At 44.8% G+C, this 26,733-nt stretch overlaps 1 protein-coding gene across 1 annotated transcript in view; it reads left to right on the forward strand.

The window, feature by feature from the left end:
- The window catches only part of PAG1 (phosphoprotein membrane anchor with glycosphingolipid microdomains 1), a 172,230-nt gene that overhangs the window by 73,333 nt on the left and 72,164 nt on the right, over nt 1–26,733 (forward strand). The window contains exon 3 of the mRNA XM_075549537.1: nt 26,516–26,608. The gene's annotated coding sequence lies outside the window, so the exon portion shown is untranslated. The remainder of the gene's footprint in view (nt 1–26,515; nt 26,609–26,733) is intronic.

The raw sequence follows: 26,733 nt of genomic DNA on the forward strand, positions 1-26,733 counted from the left end.
TGTTAGATGAAAACTTGGCTAGGCTGGATTTCTATCACGCTTTGAAAATTACTACTTTAGGATATATGTCACATGAAAGTTCACCTTTAGATATGCCATGAATTTAATGACAGGGTTCAACTGAAATGAGATCTCGTGGGTTTTGAATAAGAAAATTGCTCCATATATGCCTTATCTTTTTTCCTTTCTTCTAGCTCACTGTATAATTAGATTTACTCTGCAGGATCACAGCATGTAGTGTATATTAACTTTTTACTAGCCCTGCCTATATTAACTTCATGCTAACCCCATAGATAAGTCACACACACACACACACGTGAGCACGCTAATAAAGCTGTCACTGTTAGCTGGAATCACAAGCATTATAGTTCTTGTTTTGCTTTTCCTATGGAACTCTGGCAGTGTAGTGGTTATGCATTTGGCAGTTCAAAACCACCAGCAGCTCCTCGGGAGAAACAATGGGCTTTCTGCTCCTATAAATATTATAGTTTTGGAAACTGGCAGGGGCTAGCTATGAATCATGGCAGGGAGTTTGGTTTGATGAAATGATGTGGTCCGTGGTGAAAGCTATTTGTTTGTTTTTGTTGTATGTTGGGCACTGTGGTGAAGCACTGAGCTAATGAGATAAGACTCTGCCGTCCAATCAGGCAGGTGGGACATAACCTATATCTCTTATGGGAGCTGCCTAATCAGGGCTTGTATGTATACATTTCGGAATAATGCTGGATGCTTGATGAGAACCCCAATAATGGCCCTCTTCTGTCACTCCTAGGTTCTGAAAAAAAAATTAAGAGGATAAAATAATTGGTTGGGAAAGCAAATGTACCACCTTTATGCATCATTAAAGCCAGTTTGGAGGACAGGGCTTTTTTGTTCTGCTAGCTTAGAACCCCCAAAGCAGGGGCCCCTGTGGCTGGGACAGGCCTCTCTATGGCCCAGAGGATCAGCTTACACCTGTAGCATCAAGGACAAGGAGGGTGCTCTTACTCCCCAACCCAAAGAAGGAAAGAGCTAAGCCCGGGTGCTTGTGCCACCACAAGTTTTCCATTAGATAAGTGACCGTGTCTCTCCTGAGGGGGGGTAAAGGAGGAAATGGAGAAGAGGCAGGGCGTCATATGCGAGGAACACGTGGGAGGAAAAGAGTCCTCCTGAACATCCAAATCCAGTTGCTGTTGACTTGAGTCTAACTCATGGTGACCAACCACACAGGAAGGCGTGTTCCCAAGGAGCACACTGGATTGTTTCTCGGTGAATGTGTGTAGGGGAGGAGTTGTTTTGTTTAGATTTGCTGTTTTTCCTTTAGTGTATCGTAGTACCACTGAACTCTGTGAATACTGTTCATCTATTTGTGGGCTCTCCCTGTAATTTGTCTTGGCTAATTACATGCAACCATGGGCTTTCCAAATGTATACATTGAACCCAGTGGCTACTCATCAGAGTTGAAGAGAAGAACCTGTCATTTCTGGAGCGTCTGATCTCTAAGGACATGTTGCAGAGAGCAATAATCCCCTTTCTCTCTTGTTTGGGGTGACACTAAAGGTCCCGGCTAAAACAGCTTGAGCTCCGCAATGGAAGCCTGCAGGATGTGTGGCTCTCGGAACCCTGTGGAACCCAGCTCCCTGACTCCTGCTCAGCAGATGCATTGATGAGCCCTGAGCCAATTGACTAGGAAGGCTCTTCCTTTCAGTTACGTCAGCGTGATTGTCATGTCAGGTCTTTCTGCTAAATAAAATCCATAAGGAATCATGTCTCAAAGAACACGTCAATGATCCATTACAGACTGGTTTAGTTTAGAGATTTTATTGTTTTCTGCAGTACATCAGATTTCCCCCTAAGCAAAGTTCATAGAGAGGGGCCACTTAGTCGCATAAGATGTTAAGCCGGGCCCCAGAAGCAGTTGTCTTAAAAAAGAAAAGAAAAGGAGAAACCTGTTGTGAGTTGGGGGAAGATTACAGAGCCAGTCAGGTTTTCATCCTGGACAGTTTAGTTAACCTCCCTCACCCTGCTCCTCTGCTTCCTGTTTCACACCTTCTTCTTTGTCCTCAGGCCAACTCTGCCTCCATTGATCTCAAATAGTTGATTATTCGTAGGCCTGCCACCTCCCTAGTGCTGTTCTCCCCAGGATCTCTCAATTATTTAGCAGAAAATTGCTCTCTGGGGTGAGTTCAGTTCCAGGCCTGAAGAGAGTGACTAAGGGCTCTAGTTTTGGGGGTTCCGCCGGTCTCTATCCAACCAGCAAACTTGGTCTTTTGTCTGATTTTGAATTTCGTTCCACATTTCTCTCCTGCCCTACCCAGGACCTTCTCATGCGTCCCCTTTCCGGAGCAGTTGGGAGAGGCCGCCGCCAGGCTCCATGTGATGCCCCTGTTCTCGGGGCCATTGAGGTTGGGGGCCATCGTCCATTAGACTTAATTGTTTCCATGCATCTGTGATTTTCTTCATGCTACTTCTCTCTGGGCAGGGATGGGATGGGCCACTAGTGTCACCCATGATGGGTGCTGATGGGCTTCTAAGAGTCCAATCACTACTTACTAAAAGAGGCTGTAGAACATTGTCGTTGTGAGCTATCGGGCCAATTCCCCTTTGGGCTACCACACGTCCAGGGCGCTGAGCTCCAGGCCCAGCGGCTATTCCCATAAGGTCTTTTCTTCAGGCTGAGTTGTTTTCATAATGTTGTACCCTGTAGGCACTACTGTATATATCAATATATTACAGCATAGATAAATATGTTTGCAGAAATAGCTTCTTTCAGTCCCATATATATTCCATTTTCTTTCCTAAACCTGTCCAGCTTGTGTGCCTATAGGTTAATTTCTTTGTAGATTATTGTATCATAGGATGAGGGTATAATAATACTTAACCTCTGTTACCTTTAACCCGGTACTCCTTCCAGAGCCTGCCTTTGTCTTTACCTTTTTTTTTTTTTTGCAGACTCATCTCTCATTAATTCTGCCTCCCCTCATCCAAGTTAATACGTGTCTACCTTGTAGTTCGTATTTTTAACGTCTTTCCCTTGCACCCCTAGTAGCCATGAAAAAATGGGTCTTTTTATATGAAAACCTTTTCTTGACTTTTTACAATAGTGGTCTCATTCAGTATTTGGCCTTTTGCAATTGACGATACCGAAGAGCATGTCCCAGGTCCACCCACGTCATGAGATGTTTCTCGGATTTATCGTTCGGCTTTCACCTGGTGTTGTATTCCCCTGTGTGTCTTACTCTGGCTTACCCATTCACCCATGAAGAGGCGCCTTGGCTGTTGCTGACGGTTTGCCATTGTGAATAGTGCTGTGATGTAGATGAGAGTGGATATGCAGTTAGTGTTGCAGCTCCCCCTAGTTCATATACTTGGATTCACTACTGAAATCCCCTTCACCTAAAACTGGGGCAGATTTTAAGGGTTTTGCCATTTTCTATCCTTTTTTATCACAGCAAAGTTGTGGTTTTTAGAATCAAAAAAATATCTTGGCCTGGCCCCACTATGAGACACGAAATCCCTCACTGATCCATCACCCTACAGGGGACAACACTGGAGACACAGTGTGGGAATCGTGCTTGATCTGACCCCACCACACCGAGGAAAACACTAAGGGCGTGCAACAGAACAGCAAGTGGAGCAGAGCAAGGAAGTCCCCGGGGAATACCAAAAATACACTTTGGGGCCAGGGTGTGGCACCCCATCAGACTCTATCAGAAAGCACCCCTAACGGTCAACAAACAGACCTTGAACTATTTACAGACTTTTCTTTTTTTGCTGCTGTTACTTTTGTTGTTTTTGCTGTTGTTTTGTTGCTTTGTTTTACAGTCTTATTATTTTGCATATTATTATCTCTGCAGGCCTATCTAGATAACATAGGCTGGATAAACAATCTGGAAGAGAAAACAATAGGACCGACAGTTTCAAGGGGCCATGGGAGAGGGGGAAGTGGGGGAAAGGAAGTGGTGTTAACAAACCCAGGGACAAGGGAACAACAAGTAATCCAAAATCAGTGACAAGGAGGGTGTAAGAGGCCTGGTAGGGATTGGTCAAGGGTAATGTAACCAACAGGAACTACTGGAACCCAAATGAAGGCTGAGCGTGATAGTGGGAAAAGAGGAAAGTCAAAGGAAACAGAGAAAAGAACTAGGAGGCAAAGAACATTTATAGAGGTCTAAATACAGGCATGTACATATGTAAATATATTTTTATATGATGATGGGGAAATAGATCTATGCATATATTTATGGGTTTACTATTAAGGTAGCAGATGGACATTGAGCCTCCTCTCAACTATTCCCTCAATGCAAGAACACTTCGATCTATTAAATTGGCATTCCATGATACTTACTTTCCCGACATAATCACTGAAGAGAACAAAGTAGGTGTATAAGCAAACGTGAAGAAAGCTGATGGTGCCCAGCTATCCAAAGATATAGTGTCTGGGGTCTTAAAGGCTTGAAGGCAAACAAGCAGCAACCTAGCTCAGAAGTGGCAAAGCCTAAATGGAGGAAGCACACCAGCCTGTGTGACCACGAGGTGTTTAAGGGATAAGGTATCAGGCATCAAAAAGCAAAAAATCAGATCATTGTGAATGAGAGGGCGTGCAGATTGGGACCCAAAGCCCTTTTGTAGGCAACTGGACATCCCCTTACAGAAGGGTTGCAGGGAGGAGACAAACTGGTCAGGATGCTGTGTAGCAACGATGAAACATACAATTTTCCTCCAGTTCTTAAGTGCTTCCTCCCCCACCCCCCCAATCATGATGCTAATTTGACCTTACAAATCCAGCTAGACCAGACAATATACACTGGTAAAAATAGGAACTGGAAACACATGGAATCCAGGACAGATGACCCCCTTCAGGACCAGTGCTGAGAGTAACGGTACTGAGAGGATGGAGGGAAGGTGTGGTAGAAAGAGGGAACCAATTATAAGGATCTACATATAACCTCCTCCCTGGGGAACGGACAACAGAAAAGTGAAGGAAGGGAGATCAGACAGTGTAAGACATGACAAAATAATATATAAATTATCAAGGGTTGATGAGGGAGCAGGTGACAGGGAGGGAGGGGAAAAATTAGCTGATACCAAGGGCTCAAGAAGAAAGCAAATGTTTTGAGAATGATGATGGCAACAAATGCACAAATGTGCTTGACATAATGGGTATATGTATGGATTGTGATAAGAGTTGTAAGAGCCCCCAGTAAAATGATTTTTAAAACATCTTGGCCCTAGGGAGAGAGAGAAGAGAGAATTAGGACATGGTAAAACAAAAGGAAAGCTCAGAGACCTGTTGTTCTGTCCAGGGAGTAGGCTGGTCTAGTTAATGGACTTGCCATGAAACGCCCCGCTAGCTTAGCTTATCTGTGAGCCGTCAAGTGTTCTGTAGGATGCTGTAAACATCTGTCGTGTTCTTGGGTTTTCTTTGACTATTTTTTTAACATTAATATAGAAGATTCATTTTACTGGTGTAGATGTCTTACTAAAAAGTTGCCTTGCGTATGAAAGCGACTCTTTTAGATTAGCCTGATTTAATAAGCCACTCCTAAGAGCAGGTGTATTGACATAGTACGTACATCATATAATGAAGTGCTCGGTTCAGTGCCTTTCACAGAGTTGTGCAACTATCACCACAGGTGGTTTTAGGATGTTTAATAATACCCAGAAGAAACATTTCACTTCTGAGCTGTCACCCCCAGTCTCTCGATCGCTTGTCCCCTAGCAGCCATTAGTCTCCTTTCTACCTGTAACACACTACTCTGAAAGGAAGGAAGCAGTCTGGAGACACCGGGGCCTAAGGTCTTTGTCGCAACCCAATCTCAACCCGTCTTTGGTGTTCGCAACATCAATTGGAACAAATCTCGTTTCTGAGTATGACTGGTAAGAATGAATTGCATCACATAGACTACCACGCTGAAAACAGCCACAAACTCAGGATGGCAAAGCTCCTTTCAGCTACTACCTATCACGTGCCTCAGACATCCTCCATCAACCTGACCTTGACTCCACCTCATCGCATAGAGACACAGTGGCAGTCACCTAATCTGGTGTCAATTTAAGGATTAAGAGTGTATGGGTGGAGTCTAGACTGTCAATCTGGAGATAGCCAAAGAGACTTCTGTGTGGTTATGACCTTCCCCTGAGAATTCTGGGAAATCTGGTACTTCCTCCTTGGAGGCGGAAGACACCACTCTCTCTGCTACTCCCTGGGAGACATTGCAGAAGACAAGCCACATGGACGCAATCAGATCTCAGAAGCCAGAGAAGCCACAGAGAGACCCCTGTCAGCACTGAGTTTACAATGCCACTGGACCCAAAGACTTTCTGCCCACTGGCTGTGATCGTCCTGCATCTGGCTTCATTGTATGTTTCGTGAGTCTGAAGAGCACTTTATAGATTGGTATCAGACACATGGGCTAATATTGGACTTATAGTCCTGATCTGGGCTGGGCTGGGATGTTTTCTCAATGTTTAATTGCTCTTGGGTATAAATCTTTCGTATCCACATAAGCCTGTCAATGGATTTGTTTCTCTAGTCCACCCAGACTAACACAGACATCAACAGAACAAAGTCTACAGTCGACTGCTGACTCCCCGCACCCCACCACCAATGGTACCAGTGCATCGTTCACTCATTAACATCCCAGTTTGGAGGTTCTGTGCGCTGGAACTTTGCTGGGAATATCTGCCTGAAAGTGACTCAGCCCCCTGGAAACCCACAGCCTCAAGGACAGGGGTGGGTATGTGTAGACGAGTGTGAAATAATGTATGAACACTGTAGGTGCAAGCACAGAGGGGACCCGTGAGGCAAGACCGTTACACCTGGCGAGGCTCCCAAGGAAGGAAGATGTGCGAAGGGCTCGTGGGGAACTGCCCCAGGAGATGAGCTGTCATATTAGTCACGCTGGGGAGTAGGGGAAGCGGACCGAGGCAGAAAGATCAGTATGTTCAAAAGCACGAGACAGGCAGCCTCCTCGTAGCTTGAGAGACAAGCAGGCCAGACACCGGGGTTTTTGTAGGAAAGGCAGGGAGGGAGCGATGGAGGGGGCAGCAAGGCAGCGTGCAGAAGGTCCTATGTAAGACGTCTCAGGGTCTGTTCTGTCATCGTCAAGAATTAGGTGTTACTGAAGGGATCTCTAAGCAGAGAAGCTGTGTGCTTACATTTTGGTTTTAGACACTCACTTGGGCAGCTGGGTGGAGATTGTTGAAGTGATAGACACGAAGGCGTCCAGAGTGGTTAGGGACCTATTGGACCAGTGCAGGCAAAAGAGAGTGTGCACCTGCTGTGACGGACCCCAAATAAAAGCTTTTAATTTCTCATTCCCCAAATTCTTCTAGTTAAAAAAAATGCAAAGAAGGAAAAAGAATTCTACAGCAACACGGAAACCTCAGGAAATGTATCGTCAGCAGATGAGTATATTTCAGAATCCTTGACAGGTTGTAAGAGAAATAATCCCCGGTGGCTCTGTTGGGCCAGTGTTGGCCTGCTGACTGCAAGGCCAGTGGTTCTAGCCCACACGTCTGCTCCAAGGGAGAAATTTGAGGCTATCCTCAGCCTTGGAAACCATAGGAATCAGAAAGGATTTGACAGCAGTGTGTATTCTGAGAAAGGAAACCGATTGGTGGTGAAACCCAACACCCGTGAGGAGGGTACCACTTTCACACTCGCAGGGACAATACGCCAGCACATCGCTGGTTTTAGGTCAGCACCGATAGAGTGAACTGACAAGAGCACCTGCCCTTGACCCCATGCCGCCATAGCTAGGGATCTAGGCTGTGTAGTCGCTGACGCACTGAGATGTGAGGGGGCTTCAAAATGTTCCTGGAAGACAAGCAAATGAACAGATCATGGAGTTTTCCCCTTCTCATATAGACAAGAGGGAAAGCCATAATCTGAATACCACCAGCATGCACATGGTGAAAATACGATGGCATGTCCAGGCCAATTCCTTCCCTGTCGATAGTAAAAATGAGATAACACTGCGTGTCCGACATAGAAGCTCTTGAAGGTATACTCATAGTAAATTAATACAATGAAATGGTTGAACAATATCTGTTTCAGGGTCCCAGACATATGACAACAACAACAACGGTAGACTTTTGTTTCTTTCCAGACCTTTTCAAAGTCTGTGACTCCGCAGGGCCCACCTATGAGGAAGGAAGGGCAGGGCAAGGCAATGTGGTAGAAAAGAACTTTCGTGTTCTTTATCATGCACATTTATTCAATTAGCCTATATTACTACAAAACTAAAATTATATTGTGGCAAACAAGGAGCGGTAGAACCAGGAGACACACCCAGCAGCCAGTGTGGTGGATGCAGAGTGGTGAGGAGACAGGAGGCGGGAAGAAACCAGATGGAATGGAATATAGGGATATGGATTCAGAATGCCCAGAAGCAGCTATAGGCTTTTGAATTCAATAATAGCAACACCAAAGAAGGTGTGTGTCATACAATAAAGGAGATGTTTTGAGAGACAAAGGACTTATGATTCTTTAGCTACGGTTGGCCAGGGTTGTCTGCATGAAGATGGAAAAATGAAACCTACACAGTTAGTTACAGAAATGTATCTTCTCTGGAATTGTTTCTGCTGAAGACTGCAAGACTGGGATCCCTAGTGATCTACAGATTGCAGTTAAATCGTGAGCTCAATCAGGGTGAGGGACCTGTGGAACGGGAGGGACTCTGCATGACTCTTTGACCATTCATCCTGTCAGCCATGCCTCTCTTTCCTTTGCCCTTCCTCGTTTGACCTTTTTCCTCTCCTCCTTCACGTAACCCCATTCATCTTTTACACACACACACACACACACACACACACACACACACACGCCCCCCCCCCAATCTTACCCCTCTGATATCACCCTGAAAACACATTTGCCACCGGGGAAACAAGAAATTAAAAGAAAGGGAGGTCATGGGGTGGGGGTGGGTGGGGGAATGGCATCCAAATCAGGTAGGTGACTCCAGCGATACTAAAGACAAAGATGTTGTGACATCTTCACAAAAGCATCACGTCAAAGTCTTTGTGGCCCATTTTGTTTCCTCCTCAGAAGCGTGTATTGGATGCTGTCCATATAGCAGAAAGCTTGACCAACAAGGGCAGCGGCATTCCTTCACTTGCAGTGTTTCTCAGTTCAGGACAAGGTGCTTCCCCACATCTGATCTCGTGTGAGCGTCACATCAAGCCTTTGAAGGAGGAAATGCTTCCATCTCCTTAGGGATGGGGGCACTGAGCTCCAGCAATGGATCCAAGGGCTAGAAGCAGGTCTCGGCCTGACTACCGCCACCGCCACCACGCCTTTTTTCTAACACCCCAGTGCCCGCCTGACCTTAATGGCATGCTACCACATTGGAAACCACATTGACCAGTCTTTCAGGCTAAACCTTTCCGACTGCCGTTCAGTAGCACATGCGCCTCCCTACTACTGAAGCATCAGATTTTTAAAAATTATATCCATTGGTATGTCTGCCATGGTCATTTTAACAACAACAAAAGTGTGGCCAGTGAAAGGTGTGGGAGCCACGTCAGACCTCCTGTCCTAGGAGGGAAGGACAATCAGACTCCACATCCACTCAAGGCTCATTGCTGTGAGGCAGGGCTTAGACATGTTTCTACTCCCCAGCTTTCTTACCAATTCTCATACCAGCTGTTTCCCCACCCCGAGCTCTCTACGTCTCTGCTGGATCAGTGCAGTGACCATGCCGTATTCACAGGCTATAATCAGAATTATGGGGCTTATTAGGGAACTTAATGGGTTACAATTCTAAATTTAAAATGTTCATGGTACATTTCTCTGGAAAAGACAACTTCTTCTCAGCCATAACTGCAGGCATACCTATTTCTGGCCCAGGCAGTCTGCCCTTCGCCTCCATTCTGCTTGGGAAGGTTACAGAGTCCTTTGAATACTGCTCATAAATCCCCAAAGGGCAGTAACACCACTCAACTTAAGCAAGCCTCAGCCAGAAAGCACTCAGCTCCAGCTCTGTGATCAGCAACACTACGCTCTCCTTCCCATTCAGTGGCCAGAGGCACCCCACCCTCAAGCAAGCCTCCTCCCTGCAGTCACGCAACCAGGCTAGGTCTGTGAGCAAGGAAACCCTCTGCTCTGGCTCTGCTGTATATACATCTGCTGCTGCTGCTCCTGGGCCACTTCTCCTGTGTCACACCTCTGTCTCCTGGATCAAGGAGATTTAGCTCACAGGGATCTCGGGTCCAAAGGATCTGTCACACTTCCCATTATTCTCCCCTTGTAGTCGAGAGATCCCCGCTTCCTGCTCCCCTATGGGCTCGTTTTATACCCAGCAGGAGGGCGAGATTGATGAATCCCCATGTTAGGATTGTAAGTTTTTGTAATTTTTGATCCTGTTTGTCACTCACAGTTGCATCGTGTAATCCGATCAGCAGCATCCTTCACCGTCTCTTAGCCAGATCTGTCAGGAAAAGCACACCCAATCTACATGGCCCACGCAGTCATTGGATGGGAATTCCAAGAATGGCCAGAAGAAGCCTATCGAGTGACGTACTGCACCATGAACCATGTGTGGGATAAATAGTGCCCTTTGGGATAAGGGGTGGGCTGGGGCTTGGGACCACACAGCCTTGTAACTTACACAAACAGATTTCAGAAAGGATAATAATATATAACCAGTGAGTTATATTAGTGACGTTAACAAAACAGTTAATCATATGTATTGATAATATGGCCTATGATGTTAAATCCATGGGGATAGCATGATCGAGTCAGGGCAGTAAAGGAAGAACCCAAGAAATAAAGGTTTGATGCTAGCCAGACTTCAAGGCAACTCCTAGTATTGAGACAGAAACACTTGTTCATAGGAAGAAGTCAGTAATATTAGGTTTTTCTAATTCTCAGCATGCAAAACCTACGTTACCCTTCTGAAAGAAAGAGCGAACTCTGTGCTTCCTGTGAACAGATGTGCACCGAAGAAGGCATTCTTTACTACCTGGGAGCTCCAGACATACTAGGACAACCTATCGCACCTTTCTCCTAAAGTCATCAAGAGGCGAAACTGTCACCGAGTGGGGGGATCGAAATTAGAGCCTAGGATAAACAAATGTTTAGCTTGATGTTTCCCTGCTTCTTTCTGGCTGAGCTCCCATCTCCGACAGCATCATTTTCCCACACCAGGAAGGTCTGAGAAATTGCACACGTAAGCTCTGGTTGCTCAGTCTGTTGGGTCTGAGGTTAGTTCTGCAATAGTGCATCTGATTTTCTTCCTCTATGGTGGTTTTGTATAGATTTCCTTACCTCAGCTACTTCCTAACTACGGATAGTTACCATGGCAACACCTGTTGCTGGCCGACCCTCCCATCTCCACAAATGTGATCTGCGGTGAGACTGCTGCTTGTTTCTTGCTTCTTGTTCTGACAGCTGGATTCTGGGGGTGTTTTTGTGTATTCTTCTTTGCAATATTGAGACTCATACCAGTTTTCTCCCTTTAGCATGTTAATATGGAAATTGTTCCCCACGATTTCAATTTTACTGGTGTGATCCCTTTGAGCACTTGGTGTCTGGTGTTTTTTACTGAATATAATAGAAATTAGGTCTTTATGCCGGGGTCCTTAAACTTCTTAAACAAGGGCCAGTGCACTGTCCCAGACCCGTTGGAGGGCTGGACTATAGTTTAAAAAAAAACAACTATGAACAAATTCCTATGCATACTGCACATATCTTATTTTGAAGTTAAAAAAAAAACAACAAATGGGGCAAAAACACCTGGTGGGCTGGATAAATGTCCGGGGGGGGGGCGCCTGTGACCTGTGGGCCATAGTTTGAGGACGCCTGGATTCTACAGTGTGCGAAAGCCTGCGTTTTCTTTCTCAGTCCCTCTCTTACTTCCTTCTTGTCTTTTCTCTTTCTGCCTCGCTCTGTCCATATATATCAAGATCTCACACTTCCTTTCGATCCGACAGCTACATAGATAAAGGAAGTAGAGTCAGAATCCACATCTCACTTGAAGGCCCTGAGTTTGGACAAGTGCTAGTGAGGAGGGTGGGGCTGGATCCGTCCAAATGTATTACCTGCCCAGGAAAATATCACAGAGCTTACAAAACATGACTGGTGGAGATGTCTGAGATCAGGCTCATTTCGAAAACAACAACAACAAAATAAAACCCCCCAAAATGGTGCATTATTTTTCTTTGTATCCATCTAGCTAAATTACCTGGCTGCTGAAAGACATTTTTGTTGTTGTTTGTTGTTTTTATGGTTGGCTCCAATTAGGTCACAAACAAGTAGAATGGTATTATTAAGAATAAGCAAAAGTTCAAAGATCTTATCCAGGTGTTTTCCTTTGGGATTGTTTCTGTGCACAGTTTATGCTTTATGCCAAAGATTTGATTCTGGGGTGGAGAACCAGTGTTTGAGGGAAAGGCTTCTCCCCACACAGTGTCGATGAAAGCGGTGAATATTCAGTGACAAACCTTTCTTCTCATTAACTGTCGAGCATTTTGATTAATTGAAGAATTATACAATGCGATCTCTCTCCCTAATTTATATAGAGGTACTTCTTTTATAACATCAACACAACTAAGAAAATAAAGCCTGGGCTATCCAAAATGCCAATTATTTTTGCAAGCATGTTAAAATAAATAATATTCTAAATATGCTAAAGTGCAGAGACTTTAAAAAACCATACAGCTAGTAAAACACATACTATCAACTAGTACTACCAACTAATACCTGCCTTAAAAAATAGCAATATAACAAATACTCGCATTTAGCAAGCATTTTCTTCTGTTCCCTCTGGAGAACCTTGGAATGGACTTCTTTTTTAAAAAATCCTTTAGTTATGAAGAACATACACTAATAGCACTGTCCTGGAACAGAAGGTAATGAAACGTGGCCTGCAGTCTGTCTCTAGCTCGGACCTAACCTGCTGTGTGCTCATGGCTGGCCTGAGTTTCCTCATCTACAGAGTAGGGAGTTGAGCAGAAATATTGTGAAGCTCCAAAATTATGTTCCTCTAACTTTGAAATATGCATAAGTACTAAAATGTAGGATATAAACATACACACTAAAGACTAAGAAAATCAGCACAGACTTAGGGATGAATTTGGAGTTAGAGTTGGTATGAGTTTGCATCGACTCAATTCCATTGACTTTTTGAGTTTCAGAGAAAGAAGGAGCCTGGTAGTGTAGTGGTTATGTGTTGGGCTGTTAACCACAAGGTCAGCAGTTTGAAGTCACCAGCTACTCCTTGGGAGAAAGACAAGGCTATCTTCGCTCATAAAGAGTTGCAGTCTCAGAAACCACCAAGGGCGTTTCTGACACTGTCCTATCAGGTTTCTTTTCTTTCTTTTATTTTTTTTTGGGGGGGGGCTCTTACATCTCTTATCACAATCCATGCATTCATCCAGTGTGTTAAGCACATTCACACATATGTTGCCATCATCATTTTCAAAGCATTCTCTTCCCACTTGATATCAGCTCCCCGTTTCTCTCCCCTTCCTCCCCCGCCCTCCCTCCCTTACAAACCCTTGATCAGTTATAGATTATTATTTTTAGATCTTACATCATCCTCTGTTGCCCCTCCCCCACTTTTCTGAGAGGGGGGTGATAGGTTGATCCTTGTGATTGATTTCCCCTTCTCCCCCGACCCTCCCTAATCCTCCTGGTATCTCTACTCTCCTTGTTAGCCCTGAGGGGTTTAACTATCCTGGATCCCTGTGTTGTGGGCTCTTAATCTGTAGTAGTATGCATGTTTTGGTATACTCCGATTTGTAAGGTAGAATTGAGGTCATGATAGTTGGTGAAGGAAGCACCAAAGAACTAGAGAAAAGTTGTGTGTTTCATAGGTGCTATACTGTACCTTGACTGGCTCATCTCTTCCCTGTGACCCCTCTGTGAGGGGATGTCCAATTGTCTACAGATGGGCATTGGGTCTCACTCCATGACCCACCCACCCACTCCCATTCACCTTGGATATGATTTTGTTCTGAGTCTTAGATGCCTGGTACCCATTGAAACCTCATGACCACGCAGCCTGGTGTGCTTTATTGCTTCTAAGCTAGATGACCGCTTATTTATCTTCAAGCCTTTAAGACCTCAGATGCTATATTTTTTCGATAGGCGGGCACCATCAGCATTCTTCACCATATTTACTTACGTACCCATTTTGTCTTCAGCAATCGTACTAAGTAGGTGTGCATCATAGAATACCAGATTGTTAGAAATAAAAAAGTGTTCTTGTGTAGAGGGAGGAGTACTTGAGTCTAGGCCCAATGTCCATCTGCAACCTTAATTCCTAACATATAGATATGAGTACATAGTTCTATTCCTCTCTCATTTTATATATATCTACCTATGTACATGCCTGTATTTAGACCTCTGTAAATGTTCTTTGCCCCCAGGTTTTTTCCTCTATTTCCTTTTACTTCCCTCTTGACCCCCTCCTCCCCCCACCCTCCTGTTCGGCCTTCATTCTGGTTTAGTAACTCTTCGCTGCTACATTGCCCTTCATTAAGTCCCACTAGGCATCCTACTTGGAGCAGATAATACACAGAGAGGACCATAGGGCCGGCCCCACCATGAGACATGATGTCCCTCACTAAACCGTAGTGCTGTGGGGGGCAATGCTGGAGACAGTGCGGGAATTGTGCACAATCTGACCCCATCACACTGGGGTGAAACACTAAGGGCGTGCAACAGAGCAACAAGGGGAGCAAAGTAATGAAATTCCCGGGAAATACCAAAAACAGACTTTGGAGACAGAGTGTGGCGCCCCATCAGACTCAACTGGAAAACACTTGTAAATTCCAACAAACAGGCCTTGAACTATTTATAAGCCTTTCTGTTTCTGTCAGTGACTTTCTTTTTGTTGTTGATGTTGTTGACTTCCTTTGTTATTTTATTTGGCTTTGCCAGGTTATTGCGCTTATTGTATCTGCATATCTATTTAGATAAGATAGGCGGGATGAGTCAGTCAGGGTGCCATGATGTAGCACCAATGAAGAATTCCTCCCCCCACCCCACTATCATGATCCAAATTGTACCTTGCAAGTCTGGCTAGACCAGTGGAAGTACACTGGTGCAGATAGGAGCTGGAGGCACAGGGAATCCAGGGCGGATGATACCTTCAGGACCAGGGGTGTGAGTAGCGATACTGGGAGGGTAGAGGGGGAGTGGGTTGGAAAGAGGAAACTGATTAGAAGGATCTACATGTGACCTCCTCCCTGGGGGACGGACAACAGAAAAGGGGGTGAAGGGAGACGTTGGACAGGGCAGGATGTGACAAAATAATAATTTATAAATTATCAAGGGCTCATGAAGGAGGGGGGAGTGGGGAGGCAGGGGGAAAAAAGAGGACCTGATGCCGGGGGTTTAGTTGGAGAGCAAATATTTTGAGGGCAATGGATGTACAAAGGTGCTTTACACAATTGATATATGTATGGATTGTGATAAGAGTTGTATGAGCCCCTAATAAAACGTTTTAAAAAAAGAGAGAAATCCGTGGTCAGAAAACTCCGTTAGCATCACACGTTGGGAGTGTAGCCTCTGTCTGGGGACTCCCCTCTGACCACTCACCAGCGATGTGACTGGCCTTGCTATCAAGACAGTGTGGATTAATGCAGATGTAGTTAGGTTAAAACTTAATACCTTTGGCCCATTTCAAAATTGTCCTCATATGTATTATTTCTGTTTTCCTTTCAATTGCGGTTTTTCTTTTCTATTTTGTTACTTGTATTGGGGTTTTTGTTTTGTATGTTTTTCATGATATGAAGTCCAGGTTAGGTAAATCTATAGACATTAACTGGATTATTAGGGTTTCTTTAATTATTTTATTGGGGGGGCTCTTACAAATCTTTTTTTTAACATTTTATTAGGGGCTCCTACAACTCTTATCACAATCCATACATATACATACATCAATTGTATAAAGCACTTCTGTACATTCTGCTCTTACAAATCTTATGACAATCCATCATACAGTTGCATTAAGCACACTTGTACATATGTTGCCATCAACATTTCCAAAGCATTTTCTTTCTACTTGAGCCCTTGGTATCAGATCATCTTTTTTCCCCTTCCTCCCCCACCTTCCCCACATCGTGAATCCTTGATCAATTATATCTTACTGTTAGTTTGTGTCTGCTCCTTCACCCACTGGATTGGTAGCTCCTTAGGACTGTGTCAGGGAGGTTGGGAGCTATGGACAGTGAGTATAAGGATGGAGACAATGTTCTTTTTGTTGGTTTTCTATTTTATTTTTGGAAAATATTCTAAAATTGATTGCAGTTATGATTACACTTTAAAAAAGCATTTTATTGGGGTCCCGTACATCTCTTATCACAATTGCTACATCCAAACATTGTGTCAAGCACATTTGTACATATGTTGATTACATACACACTTTTAAATATATTTAAATCATTGCATTGAAAAAAAATAATATTCGGAGATGAAAAGAACGGGCCCCGTGGTTCTGTGGGGATACAGGAGGGGGGGGGAGAAAGGAAGGGCAGGGGGAGCCAACCCAGGGGCAAGGGAACAACAAGTGAACTAAAACCAATGGAGAGAAGGGCGTAGGATGCCTATCAGGTTTCTGTGAGTTGGAATGGACTCAATGGCAATGAGTTTGGTTTGGTTTGGGTTTCAAAGAGAGAAGAGCAAACTTTAACCAACAGAGAGCTGAAAGAAAGCAGCAATATGCTCTAACATACTAATTAAATTTCTTACCCAAGGACTGTTTTAAAAATCCCATTTTGATAAATCTAAATTTATGGAATCTTTTCAAAACCTCCCTTGCTCTATATATGAAGTTTCCCCTTTAATTCTGCTGTGTGCTGCATTACCAAATGTTGTTTTCATAATTAGGCCCTTAAGGAATTGTAAAAAAAAATTGTTTAAAAATACAACTTCCCTTTTCTAAAACTGTAGAATGAATTGATCTGTCCTGCTGTTAATTCCGTTTCCAACGCATACAATTGAAGAGCAATTCCCTCACAGCAGCTGAATTGATACGTGAACCTTTTTTGGCCTTGCGGTAAACACACTACGCTGCTCCTCCTCGTCTCTGTGCCTTTCAGTCAGGACTGTATCTTTCTGAATACTGAGTAAGCCGACCAATCTTCATGCACCATCTCAAAAGGGCATACGGAGGCTTAGGTAGACTCGCGCACACCTGCAACATGATGCGTGTGGCCACCCTGTAGGGGTGTGCAGTCCCTCATGACACCCCCAGTCGTGCTGCACACGCTGTGTTGAACGCCTAAGAGTACAGCCAACGTGTACAGAGTTCTTGCTGGGGTACTGAAGTCGACGGTAGCCTAGGCGTCATTTCTCTCCAAAGGAATCTCTTGTCAGTCTCTGTGATACTGAGCCTGGTATCTCACTTAGAGCCTCAGAATTTCTGTGAAGTTCAAATGACGTCATCTGGTCATTATTTGTCCAGAGAAATGATTGAAATGCCCTCCATCTGACAGTGTCTCAGCCAATCGGCCCCCGGGCTAGAGGGAATGGCCACGTGGGTATATCACTGGCACAGCCCTGGTGTGGTGTGTGCCCACAGCCTTGAAGGTCTGAAATGGAAGCAATGAATGGAAATATGCCTTCTTTTATTCAGAGTGACGGTCTGTAAAGTGTGGACCATCTATAAGGTGTTGGGCATCCTACCCCACATATGCACACCCCACCATTCCTCGGAAACTCAGGTGTTTTACAATCAGCTTCCCATCATGTAGAAAGCTGCTCAGCAACATCGCCAAGGCTTAAATGCACTCTGTGACTGCGTAGACAGAGCTGTCCCACAAACAACCCAATCGTTTTGGGGAAAGGTCTAGGGCAGAGGGCGCCAGACAGAGAGGAAGGGCTTTGCTCTCTCTTGAAGTCATTCTCTCCAGCTGGGATTCCTGAAGGCCAGTCAACTGCTCTGCATTTGGATCTCTCCCGCTCCGTAACTAGTCTGTCTTCACGTTGGCTACTGACAGACCCACACCTTCCTCAGCTTCCTGGGGAAGAAGTCTTCCTTCCTCATGTGTCCTTCCCCTCACTCGACATGTACCTCCTTCTACTGGGAAAGTCCCATAGTCAGCAGCCGTCCAATGCCACACTGTCGTTGGGGGATTTAAAAACTGATGAAACCAGAAGTCACTGTTCACCCAGAAATGTCTGAGGGTTAAGCTCGGGTTCTGTGACAGACATAGCAGTGCACAACGTGACTTGGCAGTTTCGTCTGGGGACAGTGACAGTGGGGCAGGCTCAGGTTCAGTCTATAGCTAGACCAAAGCTTCAGGATATAATGAACAGCAGCTAAATTCCAACCCAGGGGATAGCCTTCTAGACATTCAGTGAGCAAGGTGCAGAAGGCACAGTGGCTTTTGCTCTTTATATCCATAAGCATGGAAATAATATTGCAAAGTGAACAAAGGAATGGATGAATGCTTGCAGGCATGAATGATGGAGGTTCTCTTTGACTAAGCGCACTTCCATCGAATCAGATTCAGCTCTTGGCAACCCTGTAGACTAGGTAACATTTAAAAAGTGGGTACCCGAGTTAGTATCCCATGTTTTTTATATTCCCTGACAGGGAATGTTTAAAATTTTTTGAAATTTTTAATACCAATTTATAAACTAGTAATTACAGAGGTAAGCATACCTGTTTTCTATTCATTACAGTTTAAGGACCAACGTTAGCCTTTTAGATGATTAATGTTGATGCTCTCTTGTTTATATTCGAGGTTTGAGAAGCATGCTACAGATGTTACCCTATTTTATTCTTTACCACCAAGAAAGACTTTCTTGCTAATTTTGCTGCTAATCTTAAAACTATAAGGACTTTCTTTCCAAATCATGCTTACACTGCATGCTTTACAGAAAAGGCTGAGTGAACAGCAGTATTTGAGGAGCCTCGTGTGGGTGCGTGCTCACAAATGGGTTCTTGCTAATGGATGCCATTTGTTAAATGTGTGTTACCTGGATATGATAGGTGGTAGACAGCACGGTGAACGCTGCAAAATATGGAAACTGTTGAAGGCCAAAACCTGTCAGAGAAGGAAAATTCAAATACTTTCCACTAAAATTAGTGACAGAAAAGTGATAAATCTGCCCCCTGCCAGAGGCAGAATCCTTGGAGACCTAGAGAAACAAGACAGGCCCATCAGGTTCTAGCTCTCGCAGATGATACTGCAAGGTACACAGGTGGGCAGATTTTTATCAGCCCTCCCTAAAACTCAATAAAAATAAATTTCCCTTGGAAAAGGGATTATGACCTTAAATGGCACCATCAAAGAGGAATTTCAGAAGCAGTTCTTTCCCCAGCGTCACACTTACAATCTTTCAGATGCTTTAAAAGAAAACAAAACCGATGTCTCTTTGTTTATTTGCCCTCCTCCTCTCTTCCCAACGACCTCTCTGAGGCGCCTCTCGGAACCAGCCGCTGCTGCTTACATTTTTCTGCTCTCAGTGGGGAAAACGCAGCCCAGAAAGCACTCTTCTCTTAATGGATTGTTGCGTCGGTATCCATCAGGGATTTCAGCTGCGAAAAACGGAGCAGGCGCCCTCAGATGGCGGCCAGACTAGAACAGTTAACACAGTGGACGCCAGGAAGGCTGCAGTGTGAGCCGAAGCAGCTGGGGGCAGACAGGGGAGAGGCACAGCTGGGAGAACCAGGGCATAGGAGGGAGGAGGAAGCAGAAAATGGGAGGGAACTAAATGAGGGGAGAAGTGTCCCCATAGGAAAACTGGGATTCTAGGCAGATGGAGCTGTTGTAAGTTAGGTTTTTGTTTTCAGTATTGCAGTTTCATCATTGCTGATATGAATGTCTTTATTGATGTTGGCTGCCCTTGGTTTGGCTTCCCCCTATAAGATGACTACGCTCCATGCACCCCAGACCCTAACACTGCCCAGTCCTGTGCCATCATCCCATGGTAGCTCGTGCCGACTCTTAGGGCCCACAAGGTCACCAGTGACTGATTTTTGGAAGAAGATCACCAGGCCAGTAACCATGAGTGATGGATCAGCAGCCACTTGCGGGGAGTTCTGGCTGTGGGTGCACAGCCGTAGTGCCGAGAAGAAACATCTGGCGCGGGCGGACTCTCGCGCCTGCCCTGGTTGTCTCCGTCAGAGCGTAGAGCCAGGCATCTGCTTCAGCGCAGCGCCCCGGGCACATCCCGCGGGCATGACACTTGAGTTCTTCGTATCTGTTAAGACTGATCTGGAAAGTGAGCCACGTTGTAATATTCTCCAGCAGTCTCCGTTGGCAGACATGCAGTGGCCAAGAATTGCACCTGGTCTCCTGCCTAGAAGGCGAGTATGCTTCTGCAGAACCACCGGTGCCCCTGCACCTGCATCGTTTTTCAGAACTCAAAAACTCAAATTGATTGCCGTCAAGCCAGTTCTGACCTATAGCTTGCCTATGGTTTTCTTAGACGGTCATTCTTTATGAGGATAAAAAATCCTCACCTTCCTCTAGAGAAGCGGCTGGTGATTTCAAACCACTGACCCTGTGGTTAGTAGCCTACCTCAAAACCACGATGCCACCAAGGCACTCTTTAATTAAGCACAGGCAATATCATTTTCTTACATGATTACTATGAAGGACTAGTTGTTGAAATGATAAGTGAATGGCATTTCTATGCTTTGAAGTTAATTGCTTTTATAATGATAGTTTATTGAGCTCATCATCAAATCTAGATGGATTAATATGAAATAAAACATGCAAGTTTATGGGTGTTTGATTTTTTTTCTTTCTTTCTTATTGACCATTTAGACAATTAGTGGGTGTGTATCTATAACTCGCTGGTTTGGTGAATATATGCTGAAGGAACTGATGAATAAATTGCTTTTCTCCTGGAGGCAGGTGACTGACATTTTAGCGTAATCCTGTCCTAGGCCACCTCAGGCCAAATTTGAGGAAAACTACAGATGCCTGGCCCAAAGCTGGGGCGAGATAGCAAATTGAATAAATGGCAGGGACAGAATTCAGGAACATCTTGACAGTAGACACAATGACCCGAATCTAAGAAGCAGAAATTGCACAGAGATCTATGTAAGTACGCTCTTCTTCCCAGTTTAAATGGCAAAGTGACAATACGGAAGGGATGAGGCTTTGCAGCATTGTATTTGAAAGGGATTTGGATTTAATTCTGTGTAAATGGTGTAATGTAACTGGTAAGAAAAAAAAAGAGGTGGGGGAGCTATGTGATAAGCTGTCTTAAATAAATGTGGTGTCTAGACCAGAAGAATGCTGTCTGGCGTTGGCCTTGAGCTTGATCATTTAGAGAAGGAAAGCCAATAAGCGAAAGTGCCAGCTTCCTACCTCGTCTCTTGCCATCTTCCTTATTCTTTTAGCATGTCCTACGCTTGCATCACCATTTCGTGTCCCAATTGGAATTGATTCTCTGTAACGCAAGAATGAAATGCCCAAGATGTTGTAACCCGCCCCCTAACCCAGGGGCGCCCATCACTCACCGTGACTGCTCAATTCCAGTATAGAGTAGATTTTGCTCAATGCTCACTGAAGTTCTTGGCTAAGGTTTCATCTCCCATGAGAATTTGAGTGTTGACCACACTGATGGGTGACGATTGTGCTCCAAGTGACCTTGCTTGCCGTACAGCTGCAGGGTCTTTTATCCAAGGCATGGCTAGTAGGTCCTCACCCCTTGCCCTTCCCACTGTCAGCTCATTCTCCTGTGTACCCAAGTGTCGGGGACCAGATATCTACTTTGTTATACCGTGGTCTGCTGTGGTCTTGTCAAGTGTTCTTGAGAACTATGGCTTTTACAGAGTCCCTGCCAAGGACTAGATTTTAGGGAGGTAATGAACCACCTTCCTGACTCCTCAGTCCCATCTACCTTTCACTTGCTCCTGAATCCTTTGGGGCCATAGTAGGGCCCCAAGAGTTCTTCTCCAAAACCAAGGTAAGATCGGAGGTTACTGTTCTGCTGGATGCTGCACTTAGCTTGCAAGCCTGCTTTCTAGGTTAGGCCTCGTAACTGGAACAGACTCTTGACCTCTTCCTTGTAAGCTGGACTGTCCAGGGCTCTGCTCCCTTTGCCACCCTACAGGTTTTCTGCCCCTTTGTCTTATGAGAAATGGTACTCAAAGCTTTGTTCTTTGAAATGGAAAAGCAGGGTCCTCAAGGTCAAGGGAAGATGCACTTTTAAAAATAATTGTCTTCAAGTGTTTGAAGGGTTACCATATGGAGAAAACAACGGACTCATTCTTATGCGTTAGAATCCATACTGATAGGTTAGAATCCGTTCTTATAGGTGAGAATCTGTTCGACTCCAAAGCAATTGAAGCCACTAACCCACAGGGGTGGAGAAGCTCCCTGATTGCTGGCTGGAAAGTAACAGTGCTTCCCCAAGACAAAGGGATTCCTTGGGAGAGAAGGAAGCCTTGCAGTACAGAAGGAAATCTAGCACAGGTTGAAATAGCGGGTCTCAGCTTTGTGTCTTGGTTTGCTTGTAGTGTAGCGTGGATAAAGGACTGAAGTTACAGGATGACATTTGCATTTGTGAGATGTTGCTCTAATTAATAGTGAGTGTGCCCATCATCAGCTACCTATGGTCCTATTTGTTTCTTGCTCTTCACGGCCCAGAGATCGCTTACAGCAATCATACTTCAGTTTGATTTCCATGTACCCACCTGATAGTGACTCGATGCTGAGTGCGCATATTTGTCAGGCACTGGGACTCCTTCGGTGCCCAGTATTTTTAACTCTTGGATTTCACCAAGTTCCTGTGGCATTGTACTGGATGCTAGGGACAGGGTAGAAACTATTTAAATATCAAGTGGTATTGATTTATAGGCGATGTCAAAATTCCTTTTGAATTTAAGATGTGGTGATAGAGCTTTGTGATTGGAGTCCCGTTCTGAGTATATATCTAGGTTTTTGTTTTGCTTTTTTTAAGTAAACTGGGATTGTTCAAACACATGCTATCAAATCCCTATATCTATCTACAGGGTGTTAGATCACAGCATGGGGTGCCCACATGATCACTACTTCCCCCAAAAAGGACTGTGAAGAGATGAGTTTAGGAAAGCACTCTTCTCCACAAACCTCCTCTTAGCGATGCCAGCTGGGCCTTGGACCAGGCCATCTGTCAGGTGCATAGCTCATCCCTGAGGGTCCCAGTGTCCCAGAAATTGAACTCTATTTCAATTCCTCCAAATGCAGATTTGTTTTGTAAAATGCACCATGAAGCCTTGGGATTCACTTGTTTGGACCTTCTTGTGAGCGCAATCCCTGGCTTTCGGGAACTTGCTGAAGGGTCTTTTTGAAAACCAACGTAGTATGTGTGGAATCATTGTTTCATGGTACATCACACACAATGGGATCAGACCATGGCGATCCATAATAGGGTTTTAGTTGTCTAGTTTGTTTGAAAGAAGATCTCCCGGTCTTTCATTGTGATCGCTTCTAGTCGGGATACAATCCAGAAACCCCTTATGTCTCATAGCAACATGCCAGTCTTCACTAAAGTGGGGGTCATAACCGTGCTTGGGTGAATTGGCCAGGAATCCAAACTAGTCACCTCCATGGGAGGCAAGAATTCTGCCAGTGCCACCACTGGCCTTGATGTGGAGCTGAAGGGATCATATTTGAGTAGATAGCTATTTTCAGAAGCCCCAAAGTTCCGTCCACTAAATGCAGAAATCAACACTGAAAGCATAAGATTGCCGCTTGAGTGGATCAGTCGTCATCTGCAGTGCTGTCTACACATAAACAGACCCAAAGAGCACCTGGAGGAACAGCTGGTCCACAGGTTCTGGTAACATTCGATGCTGCTTGGTTCAGTGAGAACAGGATAGCCAGCCCATCTGCTTCAGTGCAACAACTAAGGTGATTCTAGCAGACCTTACGCTTGGCTTCCCCATCCTTGTTTACAGTGATCTAGAAAATGAAAGGCAGTGTCGTGTACACATATCTTGAGATGCTTTTTTTTTAAAGCCCAATTGAAATAGACTTCACCTGCCATTCACTTATCGATTTAAAATGTATAGTTGAAAAATTCAATGTTGTTTGGCATCTTAATAGAGTTGTGCAGCCGTCACAACTGTAGACCATTTCCATCACCTCAAAAAGAATAATCAATACAAAAAGAATGTCTACACCCCTTAGCTATCCCTCCCAAATTTCCCTATCCCTGCCTGCTTGCCCTAAGCAACCACTAATTGCTATATCGCCCCGATGATCACATTGTGTAAAAATGGGATCCTGGGCTCTGTGAGTTCTTTGTGAGCAGCTTCTGTCACGTAGCCGGGTGGTTTTAAGGTTCATCCATATTTTGAAGTCATGTTTTCAGTTTTCAAAGCGGACTCTTTACTCATAGGCAGAGGATATCTAGACATATTGTTTCTAATACTTAGAGTCTTATGGAGCTGTCGTGGTGTAGTGGGTTACACGCTGGGCTTCAAATCATGAAGTTCGCAGTTCAAAACTACCAGCTGTTCCGTGGAAGAAGGATGGCACCTCTACTCCCGTAAAGAGTTCTCGTCTCGGCTTCAAGCCCCAGGGTTGTAATGCATCGGAATCGACCCCATGGCAGCGAGTGTGGCTTGGGTTATTACTCCTGTTTGGCATTATAAGAAACGTTTTCTTTTCTTTTTCACTTCCAACGCACCCATCTTATTTAGATAACCAAATCTTGCTCAGGTTTCTAACTCACTAAAGCACGTTTATCCAGGATTGACCATGAAGTTAACAGTTTGAGCCCACGTATACATATAGTTGTATGGTTCCACCGAAGATTATTTGAAATGTAATATAAGAGTAGAAAGTAGGTCAAAGTCCCCACCCATGTGGAAGCCCTGTCCTCTTAGTTGGTGTGATGGACAGTTGGGTAATCTCGAGCAGGGCTGGAAGAAGACAGTCCATGATTGTATGTCTTGCTCGGATCTTTCAAGATCTATTAAAAATGTGAAAATAATAGTGTATCTGAACACAGCGGCAAACAAAAGGCAGCCCTTTCTCACGTGATAACCGTTGAGGGAACAATAGGTATATCTCAAGATAATATAAATAATCTGACTCAGGGAGGAGGGAAAGCAGTCCTCAGTCTAAGATGCTAATATGTGGTATAAGAACACCAGTAGATATGACTATTAAGAAGCAAAAACAAAACAGAAAAAACCAGTTGCTACTGAGTGGAATCCAACTCTCCAGCGACTCCCGCCCCGGCTAGAATTGTATTTCATGACCGTGGTTTGCAGCGTAGCACTGTGCCCTGAAGGGTGTTTATCGGCTGCAGTCTTCAGAAATAGGTCACCAGGTCTTTTCCAAGACGTCCTTGGGGGGATGCAAACGGGCAATCTCTGATTGACCTGCCGAGTATGTAATAATAGTGAGAGCCACTCATAGATTCTGTGATGCAACCCATCCTCTCATTCATATTTGGTATTAAAAATGAACGGTGCCTCCATCTGCTTAAATAATTGGGCAGCTCCCCGCCCTTGCCAAGAGCTCGACTAATTTTTGCAGGAGAAGAGCACATGTGTCCATTCATTCGCTCCCCCTCTGCGACCCCTCCTCATACAGCACCCGTCACCATAGCCGACCCAAAGTAGATGCTCAATACGGAGATCATGTTCTAGCGTGTGGAGAGGTGGAGAGCCCCAAACTAGAGCAAAGCCCAGAGAGGACTGGGCCTCCGAAGCACTGATGAATTGGGGAAAGCAAGAGAAGGCCCCCCTGTGGTTGCCTCCTGTCGGCAGGGGTGAAATGGGGAGCAGGAGGGGACCACTTGAGATTACATCTGCCTGCCATCCAGGCCCACTGTCCACACAGCACGTTTCTTCTCATAAGACATTTTCAGAATGGAATCACAGTTTACTAAAACATGTAAACAGTCTTTCACATAGCCACCTGTTTCAAATAGTAATTTATAATCGGGTCACAAGGGTGAGGAGGGGGAGAGAAAAAAGAGGAGCTGATACCAAGGGCTCAATAGAAAGTAAATGTCTAGAAAAGAATGATGGCAACATATGCACAAATATGCCTGATACAATTGATGTATGGACTGTCATGAGTTGTAAAAGCCCCCGATGAAATCTTATAATGGAAAACAAACAAAAATGAGGAGCTGATACCAAGGGCTTAAGTAGAAAGCACATGTTTTGAGAATGATGAGGGCAACAAGTATACAGATGTGCTTGACACAATGGATGGATGTATGGATTGTGATAAGAGTTGTATTAGCCCCCAGTAAAATGATTCAGACAAAAAGAAAAACAAGCAAAAAACGCACCTGTTTCATCTCCAGTTCAGATCACCGTCATTTGAGTGTTCATATTACATCACACATGGATTTATCATTTCACTAATAAAAAGAAAGAGCATGACATTGTATTTGATTACCGTGCACTTGACTGTCCCTTCAGAGCAACCTTTCCACTTGGTCACTACAGTGGGTCGTTTGCTGCTCCTTCGCGGGCCACTGGCTCCGGAAGGGTCCCAGCACTCGGAGTGGAACAAATACATTCCGACCAGTCTTGCAGTGAACCGGCCAAGTCCTCTCAGTCTAGCTCCATCTGCCTCCTTGTCTGACTTTCTCTCTGTTGGGTTCCAGGCCAACAAAGAAGAAAGCACTCTCACCACAGTGACCTTTCAACGGGGCCAACATTGCTGGAACTGAGAGTCCCTGGCAGGCCACCTCTCCAAGGTAAGTCATCTCTGAGCCAGGGAGGAAGCACATCATTAGAATGTGCACCTTGCACTGGTTCCGAACACACAAACGTTGAACTGTGTTTTGTCTAATACAAACGTAGAGTGATCTGGGGATGGAGG

This window comes from Tenrec ecaudatus, chromosome 5, assembly GCF_050624435.1.
Source record: "Tenrec ecaudatus isolate mTenEca1 chromosome 5, mTenEca1.hap1, whole genome shotgun sequence".
NCBI classification, from domain to species: domain Eukaryota; kingdom Metazoa; phylum Chordata; class Mammalia; order Afrosoricida; family Tenrecidae; genus Tenrec; species Tenrec ecaudatus.